Source organism: Oryctolagus cuniculus, chromosome 20 (assembly GCF_964237555.1).
Source record: "Oryctolagus cuniculus chromosome 20, mOryCun1.1, whole genome shotgun sequence".
Classification (NCBI taxonomy): Eukaryota; Metazoa; Chordata; class Mammalia; order Lagomorpha; family Leporidae; genus Oryctolagus; species Oryctolagus cuniculus.
In genome coordinates, this window is record NC_091451.1 from 22437816 (window position 1) to 22445229 (window position 7414).

Below are 7414 nucleotides of genomic sequence, written 5' to 3' on the forward strand. Positions count from 1 at the left end.
CCTTCCTCTCCGCCCCCATCCCTCCCGCCCTGGCCCGACTCCCTAGCCAGAAGCCACTCCCAGGACTCCTGCTGAGCAGGGGTGGGCAGAATAGGAAGCCTGACTGCCCTGCACCGCCCCGCCCCACCTTGCATTTTATTTTGTCTCAGCTGCAAATTTTCCTCAGCTCCCCAGAGTGCAGAAAACACCCAGAATCCAGTAGAGCTGCCCCCAGCCTGTCCTGAGGTCTTGCTGTGCCCCTGGGGCGCCCACCTGCAGCCAGGTGAGATAGCCAGGGGAGGCTGGGGAAGAGAAAGGAATCGGGAGGAGCGAGGGAGGGGAAGGTGGTGACGGGTGGGCTCCAGGCTTGCTCAGGAACCTAGAAGAAGATCATCGAGTGGGTAGAAAGGGAGGAAGTGCAGGGAAGGTTAGAGACAGGAGAGGCCAGCCTTTGTCTGCCTTGCTGAGGATTCCGGAAGCCTGCAGGGAGTTAAGCGGAAGTGCTGGGGCTGTCTTCCTGGAGACAGCAGGTCCAGCTCTCTGTCGCGCCTGGACCAGCCACTGGAGTGGAGCATGAGCCTCGGGTCCTCCTGGCCCAGCCCCGCCCCATGCATAGTGGAGCTGACCACACCCCGTGAGGGTGCTGAGGAGTGACATGAGGGACAGCTCTGCTCCCCCTCAGCCATGTCACACAGGTGTCATCCCAGCCACGCCTCACAAGGAGTGTCCCGTGTAACTGCCACTGCCTTCGTCTTGTGGGAGATGAAAGCGGAGACAGGCTCATCAGTGCGTTCAAGGTTACTGAGGCCAGGCTGGAGTCTGGATCCGTACGAGCGCCGTGAAAGTCGCTTCCTAACCGCGTCTAAGGGGTCAAGTGCGAGGCAGCCAGGACCCACGTTGGCATCACAGGAGCCAGCCCCAGCCACGTGTCTGCTCCCTCCTCCCAAGGCCAGCTCACACGTGTTTCCATCAGGGCAGGAAGGAGCGAGGGACCAGGGGTGCGCACTTGGAGGTAGCAAGTGCGGGCAGCTTCCACTGGCCGAGGTTGTACCGGTTGGTGTCAGTGACTTCACCCAAAGCCATGCCCTGTTCAAGTGACAGCTGAAACAATGCTGCAGGCCTTAACATTTTTATGTTTATCTTTTCTTTCTTTTTTTAATTTCAAAGGCAGAGAGAGGGGAGAAAGAGAGAAACAGAGACAGAGACACAGAGATCTTCTAACCATTGGTTCCTTCCCCAGTTGCCTGCAGCAGCTGGGACTGGCACTGGGCCAAGCTGAAGCCAGAAGCCTGGAACTCCATACGGGTCTCCCACATGGTGGCATGGACCCAAGTGCTTGAGCTGGCATCTGTTGCCTCCCATTCGCAGGAAGCTGGAATTGGAAGTGGAGCCAGGACTCAAACCAGGCACTCTGCTAGGGGCTGCAGGCACCCCCAAGGGGCACCCAGGGCCCCTGCACCAAATGCCCGCCCTGCTGCTGGCCTGCAGGTCACAGCACTGGGGACAGAAACCCAGGGACTTCTTTTCCTTTCTGTGTATCTTTGGAGAAAAAGAAAATTCAGCCTAACTTCACGAAAAAAAAAAAAAATGGAGTTAAAAGCTAAGCTTAGAGCAGGTGTTTGGCCCACCATCTGGGTCCTGACACCTGCTTGGGAGGCCTGGATTGGATTTCCAGCCACTGTGGGTATTTGGGGAGTAAACTGGTGGATGGAAGTACTCTCTCTCTGTCTGTCTCTCTGTCTCTCTCTCTCTCTGTTTCTCTGCATCATATAAATAAATAATTTTTTCAAAGATAAGTTTAAGAACCAGCACTGTGGTACAGCAAGTTAAGCCACCCCCTGCAACGCCAACATCCAATATGGGCACCAGTTCACATCCTGGCGGCTCCACTTCTGATCCAGCCCCCAGCTGTTGTGCCTGGGAAAACAGAGGAAGATGGCCCAAGCCCTTGGACTCCTGCCACCTACATGGGAGACCCAGATGGAGCTCCAGGCTCCTGGTTTCAGCCTGGCCCAGCCCCAGTTGTTGCAAAAATATAGGGTGGACAGTGGATGGAAGATCTCTCTCTCTGTCTCTTCCTCTCTCTGTAATTCTGCTCTTCAAATAAATAAAATAAATCTTTTTTAAAAGATAAGTTTATTTTATTACCAAAATGTTTGGAATCCAGGCATACTTTTTTTTTCAAAGATGCATTTTCCATGAATTTTTTTTACTTATTTGAAAGGCAGAGTTACAGAGAAAGAGAGAGAGAGAGAGAGTGGGAGAGAGAGAACTTTCCCATCCCCTGGTTCACTCCCCAAATGCCCACAACTGCCAGGGCTGGGCCAGGCCAAACCCAGGAGCCAGGAATTCCATCCAGGTCTCCCATATGGGTGACAGGGGCCCAAGCTCTTGGGCCATCTTCTGCTGCTTTCCTAGGGGCATTAGCAAGGAGCTGGAGCAGACACTGGGCCTGGAACCAGTGCTCTGATACCCGATGCCAGCACTGCCTGTCCATTCCTGAACTTTCCGACAATTCCTAGTATTGTGACTTCCTGAGGTCCCTGGGGAGATTCAGACTCATAAAGAGAAACAATCTTGACTGTACGCTACCAGAAATCGGAGGTGCCCAGACAAACCACAGGCGGCTCTTAGGGGTCAACGCCCAAGGAAGTGGAGATGGGCAGGGAAGCGTGGAACCGACATCTTGCGGCTCTCTCAGCCCAGGTCTCCTGAGTGACTGGTCCCAGTGAAGGTCACTGCCTCCTCCAGGGCAAGGCATGGGGAGGGAGTACAGAGTTGGGGACAGAAGGGGATCTGGGTGGTCCTCGCCTGGCCCTGGCCAGGGACCTGGTCCACACGGAGGTCACTACAGGGGTGCGGGCAGGAGGCCAGCAGAGGAGAGGGCCCTGGAACGCTTACGCACAAGGAAAGGCAGTCTGACTCCAAGAAAATGTTCCTGGAGAGAGACAAAGCTCCCTCCACTGCCTAGGGAAATTGCTTTGTTTAAAATGCAAAGTGCGGATGTGTTTAGATGACATCTCTGCATCCATCACCCTATGCAAATGCAGACCCTGGGGAAGAGGGGCCCCTGTAAGTCACTCAGCCCCCTGATCGGGTGTGCTTGGGTGACGACAGCCAGCGGAACCGCACAGGGCAGGTGCCAGCTCCCTACCCGCTTGATAAAGGGCTGTGGGGGAGGCAGCCGGGGCCAGGTGGGAGATCTTCCTCCAGGCCCAGCAGAGGAGAGACCTGGGCCCCCTGCCCCCAGGGGCTGGCTGCTCTCAGAGGCAGGATGCCAGCTGTGGGGACTGAAGGGTGGGCTCGGAACCAGTCACGGCTGGGCTCAAGGTAGCAGAGAGGATGGGTCCTGCGTGGCAATGGGATGGCTCTGCCTGGGAAATGGTGAACCTCGAGGCTGGGGGGCGGGGGGCAGGTGGCAGGCTGCTAACACCCACGCATGCCCTGGGCCAGCCCGGTCAGTGCACACCCTGTGGCCTGGGGGAATGTGTAGGACACTGGCTGAAGTTGAATGTCGGATGAGCCGTGACCAGTGAGCTCGGATCGCATGTCCTAACACCGTATGGAATTCTGTGCTGTGTTCTGCAACTCCAGTTTCACCCATGTGCTTTGCTAAATCTGATGATGCTTCACCTCGGATAACGGACACCATTCCTGTGCACGTGTCTCATCAACTCTCTCTGTCTCTCCCCGTGTCTGCGACTCTGCCTTTCAAATAGATAAATACCTCTTTAAAAACAACAGCAACAACAACAAAAGGAAGCATGAGGTTAACAGGAGAAGGGGGTTGGGAGCAGTAGAGTGCGCTGAAGAGAGTCCTCCCAAGTTCATGTTCAATCAGAACGTCCAGTCTTGACCTCATAGGGCCTTTGCAAAGATAAGGAGTTGAGGCTCTCAGGAGGAACTCATCCTGGATCTGGGACGTCCCTAAGTCCACTGACTGCTGCCTTATAAGAAGAGAAGGAAGGGCTGATGATATGCCTGCAGGGCCGGCATCCCATACGGGCATCGGTTTGAGTCCCAGCTGCTCCACTTCCGATCCAGCTCTCTGCTATGGCCTGGGAAAGCAGTAGAAGATGGCCCAAGTGCTTGGGCCCCTGCACTCGTGTGGGAGACCTGGAAGAAGCTCCTGGCTCCTGGCTTCAGATTGGTGCAGCTCTAGCCGTTTAGGGCAATTAGCAAGTGATCCAGCAAGGCTCGCCAGTTGCCCCCAAGAGCTAGGAGAGAGGTGTGGAATGCTTCTGCCCGGAACCTGCAGCGCCCAACCCCGTCAGTACCAGGGCTGCCGACTGCCGGCCTCCTGGGCGCTGGCAGAGCCGAGCTGTGTTCTCAGTTGCAGCCACTGCTCCGTTGTCTGCGTGGCTTTGTTAGGGCAGCCGTGGGAAGCAGACCCAGAGGGCAGCTCCTGGGAACCATACAGAGGAGAACACAGAGCGGGTCAGCTGAGCCACAGAATGCGGCCCGGTCCTTCCCTGCCCAGTTCTGTGCGCTTGCCTTTTTCTGCCGCAGGCTTACTGCTGCCCCTCTGCCAACCAACTCCAGCTCAGCCTCCGCCTGTGGGACTGCCTCCCCTGACAACGTCTGGGCCACCCCGTGGGGAGCTCTGGAAAAATGATCCGGCCTCAGCTCTGCCCCTGCCTGGAGCTGCCCAAGAAGGCTGTGGCCTTGACCTGTATCCCGTGGTGACTCTTAGGCGCAGCGGCTGGCAGCACGTACAATGGCCCTGGGGTAAGAGGAAGCGTGGCGGGGACCTCGCTATTAAACAGCTCTTTGACTTCTCAGTAGTTCTTGAAAAGGTAGTTCCTGGAAGGTGGAATAAAGTCCCAAACCCATCCCAACTCCCTCGCCCCCTGCCCAGTCACAAAAGAGGAAGGCAACTTCGGCCCCTTTTATCACGCAATTTTGCCTCCATGGTCACACACCAAGTTTTGTCTTTCCAGTTCTTGAAATTAGCTGTGTGTTGATTCCCTCAACTGCTGGTCCACTTCCCGCCCTACCCCTGCTGCACCAGCCTGTTCCGGAGCTCCGCCCCCACGGTGGTTCTCTCTCTCTCTCTCCCCCCCCTCCTCCTCCCTCTCCTTCTCCCTCCCTCTCCCTGTCCCTCTCCCTCCCCTCCCCCTCCTCCCCTCGACTTCTATCTTGTGCATCACACTGGCTCCTCTTTTATCCTCAAACCAACTCAGACCCAACAGCTCCTTCTCCAGCTCTGACCACATCTCTCCCTTTCTGTCTCAGCCACTGCGCCCCTGCCCACTGGCTGTGTCCAAGCCCTCTGCCCTCCTCCGTGCCCCACACAACTCCGCCTGCCTTCCAAAAGCCGTTGCATTTCCAAACATGGGGTGCTCCTCTCTGACTCCCCGGATAAGCCTGCGGCTTCTGTGGCCCCCGCCTGGCTCTCCATGGTTATTTTCTTGCCGGGATGCAGGTCCCTTGAAGGCAGGGTCTTGTCTGTGACGGGTTACCAGCCCCAGCCTCCAGCACAGAGCCCTGCCCTGAACCAGCGCTCAGCAAACATTCCTGGGTGGACGTCTGGGTTGGCCTGGGCCTCTGGGCACTGGTGGGGGAGTTTCCTCTCGGGCCAGCAGGAGAGGGCTCCCCTCAGTGGCCAGGGGACCAGGCAGGAGAGGGAGTTCGGATGGCAGGTGGGGGTGGGTGAGAGCGAGGAGGAAGGGGCAGGTGGAGGTGCCAGCTCCCACAAGAGCATGATGAATGATAACAGCGCTGGGAACAAAACCAAGCATCCTTCATGCTGTCAGAGCAGCGGGACCTGCGCCTCGCCAGGCGCGGGCACCAGGCAGCGCCTCGCTCTGGGCAGAGGCACAGGAGCGCCGTCCCCAGCACCATTCATCTTCCCGGGGGGGCGCCTTCCGAAACACCCCAGCCAGCTGGGTACCCCGGGGCCGGTGAGAGGCAGCAAGGTCACCTGGGCCAGCTGCTCCCCTCACAGTCCCCTGCCTGGGGCAAGAGTCGTGTCCTGAGGCCACTGCTCCCTTCCAAGGCCGGGCTCAGCCGCTTGGCTTTGGCTTCCACTTGTGTTGGCCAGGGTTTGTCTCACCCTCTTTCGTGGGGCGCTGAACTGTCAAAGCAGGAGATGCTCTCAGAATAAGCAAGTGAAACACCCCTGGTGGGGGTGAGAGAAGGTTCCAGAAACTCCGCTGCTGACTTGAAGGCAGAGTATGAGGTGGACGCAGCCCTGCTCTGGGTCAGGGGCCTGCCTGCCTTGGGGGCTCAGCTTTGGGCTGCGTAAGTCACTCCCCTCTTTGGGCCCTCACGTTCTGATTGCTAACATTTCCATTCCCTTAGTGCTCGTGCACGTGGTGGTGGATTTCCGTGGTTTTCTTCAGCTAAGCATCCCTTGTCTCTGTTTGCAATAACAGCGCCCCACTTCTCTGTTTCCTTTCCACTCCGTGCCAGCGAGGCTGTCACTCACACGAGGGGTGGGGCCTGGACTTCAGCTCAGCCAATCGGGCTCTGCTGTGGTTCCAGTCGCCCAGCTGCACGGGTTCCAGCCCCTCCTGAGGTCAACGTGTCTGTCTCCTCTTCGGTTCTGTGACGTGTCCAGTGTCACTCTACTGCAACGCCCCTTTCTCCAACATCAACACCTGGTGCTTGCCCGCAGCGACCTTATATATTCACACCCTGTTACAATTCTGAATCCCGCACACAGCCATGGCTGGCTCGTCAAGCAAGCTACTCCCTGGTAGGAGAGGTTTTTAATTGGAAAGCAGGGAGCGGTCTTGCTGTCTGCTTCCCGGGAGACAAAGGCACACGCACAACAACTGGGGGTCCCTTGGAGAATTCTGAGACCTCGGAGGTCCCCTGAGAACATTTCACACTGAGTGAATTCCTCGGTGCCCACGCCCAGACATGTGTGGCACCTGTGGTCTGAGTGTGGTTCCTTGTCCCAGCAGGTGGGGCCAGTGAGTCAGGGGTTCACGTAGCTTATGAGACTGCCCTTGACCCAGCACGGTCCCACGGCATTCACAGGTCAGTGAGGAAGTGGCAGTTAGGCGCCCTCTATGGGCTGAGAATGACCTTGCCCTGGACGAGCGTGTGCTGAATGTCTGAAGCTCTGGGGGGCTAGAGATAAAAGAACCTGAGCAGGAGGGGAGGTCAGGGCCCCACCACTGCAAAAAGGATTTGGGGATAAAAATGGTGACGGAAGGTCTCCTGGCCTCCTAGGCACGAGTCTGAGAGGAACACAATTTTGGACTCATCTAGACCTTTCTCTGTGGGGACAGCGTTTCTTGAAACATGGTTGCAGGGTGGGCACTAGGCAGGGCAGCTAGGATGCCACGTGGGATGCCGACTCCTTATGGTGGGGGCTGGGTCCAAGTCCAGGCTCCGTTCTCAAACCCGGCTTCCTGCCAATGCGCACCCTGGGAGGTGGTGGGGGATAGGTCAAGTCGCTGGGCCCCTGCCAGCTGCGTGCAAG